Genomic DNA, 6282 nt, shown 5'->3' with positions numbered 1-6282 from the left:
ATATCCAGAAATTTTGCTGAATTCTTTTATCAGGTCTAAGAGCTTTCAGGAGGAGACCTTAGGGTTTTCAAGGTAAATGATCAGATCATCAGCAAACAGGGACAGTTTGACTTCCTCTTTACTGATTTGGATGCCCTTTCTTTATTTCTCTTGTCTGATTGCTCTGGCTAGGACTTTCAGTACTATGTTGAAGAGGAGTGGTGAGAATGGGCATCCTTGTCTTGTTCCAGTTCTCAGAGGGAATGCTTTCAACTTTTCCCCATTCAGTATTATGTTTGCTATGGGTTTGTCATAGATGGCTTTTATTACATTAAGGCATGTCCCTTGTATGCCAATTTTGCTGAGGGTTTTAATCATAAAGGAATGCTGGATTTTGTCAAATGCTATTTTGGCATCTATTGAGATGCTCATGTGATTTTTGTTTTTAATTCTGTTTATGTGGTGTATCATATTCATTGACTTGTGTATGTTAAACCATCCCTGCATCATTGGTATGAAACCCACTTGATCATGGTGGATTATGTTTTTGATATGCTGTTGGATCCAGTTAGCTAGTATTTTGTTAAGGATTTTAGTATCTATGTTCATCAAGGATATCGGTCTGTAGTTTTCTTTTTTGGTTGCATCCTTTCCTGGTTTTGGTATTAGGGTGATGCTGGCTTCATAGAATGAATTAAGGATAGTTCTGTCTTTCTCTGTCTTATGGAACAGTGTCAAAAGGATTGGTACCAATTCTTCTTTGAATGTCTGGTAGAATTCTGCTGTGATTCCATCTGGTCCTGGACTTCTTTCTGCTGGTAATTTTTAAACTACCATTTCAATCTCACTGCTCATTATTTTTTCTGTTCAGCGTATCTAATTCTTCCTAATTTAAGCTAAGAGGGCTGTATTTTTCCAGGAATTTATCCATCTCTTTTAGGTTTTCTAGTTTATGTGCTTAAAGGTGTTCATAGTAGCCTTGAATGATGTTTAGTATTTCAGTGGTGTCAGTTGTAAAATCTCCTGCTTTGTTTCTTAGGAGGTTATTTGGATTTTCTCTCTTCTTTTCTTGGTTAATCTTGCTAATGGTCTGTCAATTTTATTTATCTTTTCAAAGAACCAGCTTTTTGTTTCATTTATCTTTTGATTTCCTTGCATTGGGCTTTGCCTTTCTCTGGTTCCTCCCTGATTAGCTTAATGACTAACTTCCTGAATTCAGAAATCAGAGATTTCTTCTTGGTTTGGATCCACTGCTGGTGAACTAGTGTGATTCTGGGGGACTGTGGTGAGCCTTGTTTGGTCATATTACCAGGGTTGGTTTTCTGTTTCTTTCTCATTTGGGTAGGCTCTGTCAGAGGGAAGGTCTAGGGTTAAAGGCTGTTGTTCAGAATTTTTTGTCCCATGGGGTGTTCCCTTGATGTAGTACTCTCCCCCTTTTCCTGTGGATGTGGCTTCCTGTGAGCTGAACTGCAGTGATTGTTGTCTCTTTTCTCAGTCTAGCCACCCAGTGAGTCTACCTGGCTCCAGGCTGGTACTGGGGGTTGTCTGCACAGAGTCCTGTGATGTGAACCATCTATGGGTCTCTCAGCCATGGATACCAGCGCTTGTTCCAGTGGAGGTGGTGGAGGATGCAATAGACTCTTTGAGGGTCCTTAGCTTTGGTGGTTTAATGTTCTATTTTTGTGCTGGTTGGCCTACCGCCAGGAAGTGGTGCTTTCCATAGAGCATCAGCTATAGTAGTGTAGAGAGGGACTGGCGGTGGGCGGGGCTCTAGAACTCCCGAGAGTATATCCCCTTTGTCTTCCACTGGCTACCAGGGTGGATAGGGAAGGACCATCAGGCGGGCATGGGGCTAGGCGTGTCTGAGCTCAGACTCTCCTTGGGTGGTTCTTGCTGTGGCTGCTATGAGGGATGAAGTTGAGATTCCCAGGCCACTGGAGTTGGGAGGATTATGGCTGCCTCTGTTGAGTCATGCAGGTTGTTAGGGAAGTAGGGGAAAGCTAGCAGTCACAGGCCTCACCCAGCTCCCACACAAACCAAAAGGCCAGTCTCACTCCCACCATCAGCTCAGAGTCTGTTTCCAGGTGAAGGGCAAGACAGGCTTGAAAACTTGCCTGAGGCTTTCTGCCTCCCAACTGTGAAAGAAAAGGGCCTTAGTTCATCCCCTACCTGTGAAGTCTGCAAGCCGTTTTAGCGCCCTCCCCTGAGTTCTGGCCAGGGGGCTTCCCTCCCCATTCAAATTGTTATAAAGTTCAGCTAGAGATTTCCTTCTCCCGGTGGAGCTTTACCCGCTACTCCTCTGGCCACCCTCCTGATGGATCCCTGTGGTGCCAGGCAGGAATGCGCTGCTTGGGGACCCAGGGAACTCCTAGGGCCTCTCCACTGCTTCCTCTACCCCTGTATTTCACTCAGCTCTCTAACTTGACTCAGCTTCAGGTAAAGTCATAATTTGTCCCACAAATAGACCTTCAGCTTCTCCAGAGGGGGTGTTCGGGAGAGGAGGGTCTCCCCTTCCCACTTCTGCAACTGGAGCAGTCACAGTATTTGAGGTGTCTCTTGGGTCCTACAGGAGCAGTCCACTTCCTTCAGAGGGTCTGCAGTTCCACCCGGGATTGCTGGTTTGTTCTTGCAGTCGATCTGGAGCTAAAATTCACAGTGCAAGCCTCCACATGCTGTTCTGTCCAGAGCTGCAATCTCGTCCTGCTTTCCATCCGCCATGATCTAACAGTAATTTTTAGGAGCTTAATTTTTAGTGTGCCTGGAAAATAGCAGAGGCCCAATATGTGTTGAAGCACTTGAGTAGTCTAATTAGATTAGTTCTCTGTTACTCCAAAGTACAGAACTAGACCAAAACACAGATTTCAGTTTAATGCATTCATTAGAGATGTCTAATAATGAAATGAACTTCTAAATTAGGAAAGATGTGTAGCAGAGTGATTAAAAGTATGATTATAGAGTAAAGAAAACTATAGTTCAAATTCTGGTTTTGCTTCTTATTGTGTGACCTAAGCAAGTCACTTGAATTCTTTAAGCCTCTGTCTCCTCATCTATAAAGCAGAGATAACAATAGCATCCACACCATAGAGACATTATGAATCATCATGAGATAAACATGTAAAATATATTATGGAACTGACTGCTGCACTGCATGGAAGGTCGAGCCAGTTGATTGCAAGTTGTTCATAACAGTACTTGGGTAAATATGGTAATAATTGAGCATTTCCTTCAGGGCATACAGACACTGAGAAGGTAATGGAGCCAAAAGGAGGTTCAGAAAAACTCAGGGGAAAGCCTTGTCCTCAATGTTGCTTAACTCTCAATTTCCCTAAATACTATGGTTAATTTCATTGAATATTAAAAATGGTACCTGTCCCCTTTGACCACTTCAACATTTGTAGGCATCCTACGCTGCAAAGTCAGGCCCCCACTAAACCTCCACACCCCTCCTCCAAGGCAGAGTGATAAAGTCAAAAAAACTCAGTTACTTTGCCTGTAAATATTTTGAATTATACAATGTTTCTAACAGAGAAGCACATCCCAAATTCATTTTTGAAGAAACTCTTTCCCCACAAAATACTATTTTGTAATATTGCTATAAGGCACTAAGGGCAACAAACAAACCTAAAGGGGATTTTAAGGAGCTTGCTTTGACAACATTCTTTATTATGAATTTCTCTTTGGTGAGTTCCCAGTTATCAACGCTTATATAAAAGCTTGATTCATGAAAATGAATTCAGCAACTATAGAACTGCTTCTTTGAAGGCTCTAACTGGCCATCCAAACTGTGAAAAATGTGTAACAAACATGGTTCCTTAGTGTTTCCTCCATTTTATAGGCCAGGAAAAGGAATAATTTTCTTGCTCAAGGCCATGCAGAAGGAGAGCGCCTGAAGAGTCAAAGGAACTCAAGAGTTCCTGATTGCAGATCCCAAGTATGATTTCCTGCAGCCCAGTGGTTCTAACATCTGTGGCCAGTTAGCTCTTTGTTCACTTGATGCTGGGATAAAACCAAGGGCTGCCTTCTTCCAGGCCCAGGCTTTTGTTTCTTTAGACTGATGATCTTAAAACTACAGATGCATGATGTTTACTCATAGGGTGGACATGGGTTTATTTTTCTATTTTTGAAACAGCAGGTTTCCTCTCTAATGATGAGCAATTACAAATCTGGCAGACTTTCATTCCGCGTGCTGAAAGAAGGCTACAGGAAGTATTTCTATTCTGAATGCCATAGAATTTGTGATTTGCATGTACCTTTTGAGTAAAAATAAAACATTTGCCCTGTACTGGCCCGAGTTTAATTAAAATGATGAGAATGTGTGATAGGCATTTGGTCTAAGGCAAAAAGGACGCACAGTGTAGAAATTTGGAACAAACATTTTTTTTTAAATGAGAAATGCATGGTTGGCAGTGATAAGAAATGCCAAGACTATGTATTACATGGGATCACGGGTTGAAAATAGAAAATATCCTAATAATTCTGGTGCAATGTGAAACTGTTACAGGAAGGTCTGGATAGGATTACATGCTTTATGGGTAATGTTCCTGTAACTAACACTGTCGATGTTTATAATCTGTTCCGTAGTCTTTTTGTAGCTCACCATGTATAGCTGATGGGCTGCTCATCAGTGCTGGCAGATTTTCCCATTTAATCATGCAGGGAAGAAGGAAGAGGATTTCTTTATCTTCAAGGGTTAAACTCTACAAAATTGATGATCCTCCAAGAACACCAATGAAATGAAGCCAAAAATGGCAAAGCACAGAAAGTGGATAACTAATCATTTGAATTGAGTTTATTAAAATTGACCACATTTTCCATTGCAAAAATTGTAATAGGATGGATATTAAAGAATATTTCCTATTATATACCAAGTTCTCATTTAAAAAATACACACATATATAGTAAGCTAGGTAGATTTGCAGGTACATGTTGCTGGGATCTTGAAGTGAATACAGTGGAATGAAGCAAAAATCTGAGCTATGGATACTCTCATTTTACAGAACACCTTTAAGCTTCATAGTTTACTAAGTAAATATTAAAATTCCTAGATAAGAAATGTGGAATCATTTACAAGTAGAATTATCACATTGTGAAGATACGACATCTTCATTATTGAGGAAGATTGATGTAACGGAATAGACCTCAAACAACTGCATGAATCATGAATAGAGTTATTTCCATAGATGAGAAGTCTAATGTTTGGATTATTGGGATCAATTGTTTTGTTAATCTGCAACAATATCCATGAAGACATTCCCAAATTTCATTTAAAAATGGTGATTAAATGGCCCCTTATACTCTCTCCGTGAGACCCAAATTCCCAACTTGAATCTCATCTTGGAAGTCTCCAAGTCTGGCCTTGAGCCCTGTGTATCTCGATTCAAATAAGTAAAATAGAAAATAGGGTAGAAAAATAGCAAATGGCTTGTATCTTCCCTCCTCGAGAAGAAACAGCCAGCTACTGCAAAAGATAACTAGTGTGAATTGCCACTTAGACTGCAAAAAGATCTGTGGTCTGCCTTTATCTTTATTAATAATGTTTGTCTTCCAAATAGCTCCTACCCAAGTTTCAGTGTTTAGTTTTAAACAGTAACAGACATTGTTTCAGCATCTTCAGAGTGTAATAAGAATGTTAAAAAAAAAAAAAAAAAAAGCTTTTCATTTAAACCCGACCTTTCTCCTATTTACTCCAAACACTTAAAAAATATAACCTTGAATTTCAGAAGCTGCAGAATTCTACTTGGCTCACATGGTTGCATCTTAGGTAATAATATTGAGAAATAAATAAATGACAAAAGATCACCAAATATCCTAAATATGAAATTGGGGTATAAGTGTGCAATTGGATCAACACCCCACATCAGTTCAAACATACCCAAAGGGAAGAGTGACTGCCTTAATCCAACAGAGGTGTGAACATCTGTTCCAAACAGTCTCTCCTGGGTAGAGTTGGGCTCATTTAAACAACTTTGTATGCCAGACAAATATACTTTATGAGAAAACATGTGTGGCTGAATACCTCACAGAATCAAAACTCACCTTACTAAGACTTTGTTTCCATAAGAATAGATGTAAATAGAAGAATGCATAAAAATCTACAACTCTTGTATCTTAATTTCGTTTTGCTTTGAAACTCTTTTTTTTTTTTTTTTTTTTTTTTTGAGATGGAGTCTCATTCTGTCACCAGTATGGAGTCCAGTGGTGCTATCTCAGCTCACTGCAACCTCTGTCTCCTGGGTTCAAGCAATTCTTCTGTCTTAGCCTCCCGAGTAGCTGGGACTAAAGGCACGCACCACCATGCCCAAC

The sequence above is a fragment of the Rhinopithecus bieti genome, unplaced genomic scaffold (assembly GCF_001698545.2).
Source record: "Rhinopithecus bieti isolate Rb0 unplaced genomic scaffold, ASM169854v2 scaffold_17861, whole genome shotgun sequence".
Lineage (NCBI taxonomy): Eukaryota > Metazoa > Chordata > Mammalia > Primates > Cercopithecidae > Rhinopithecus > Rhinopithecus bieti.
The sequence above is the reverse complement of the archived record's forward strand: the minus strand, read 5'-3'. Positions refer to the sequence as shown.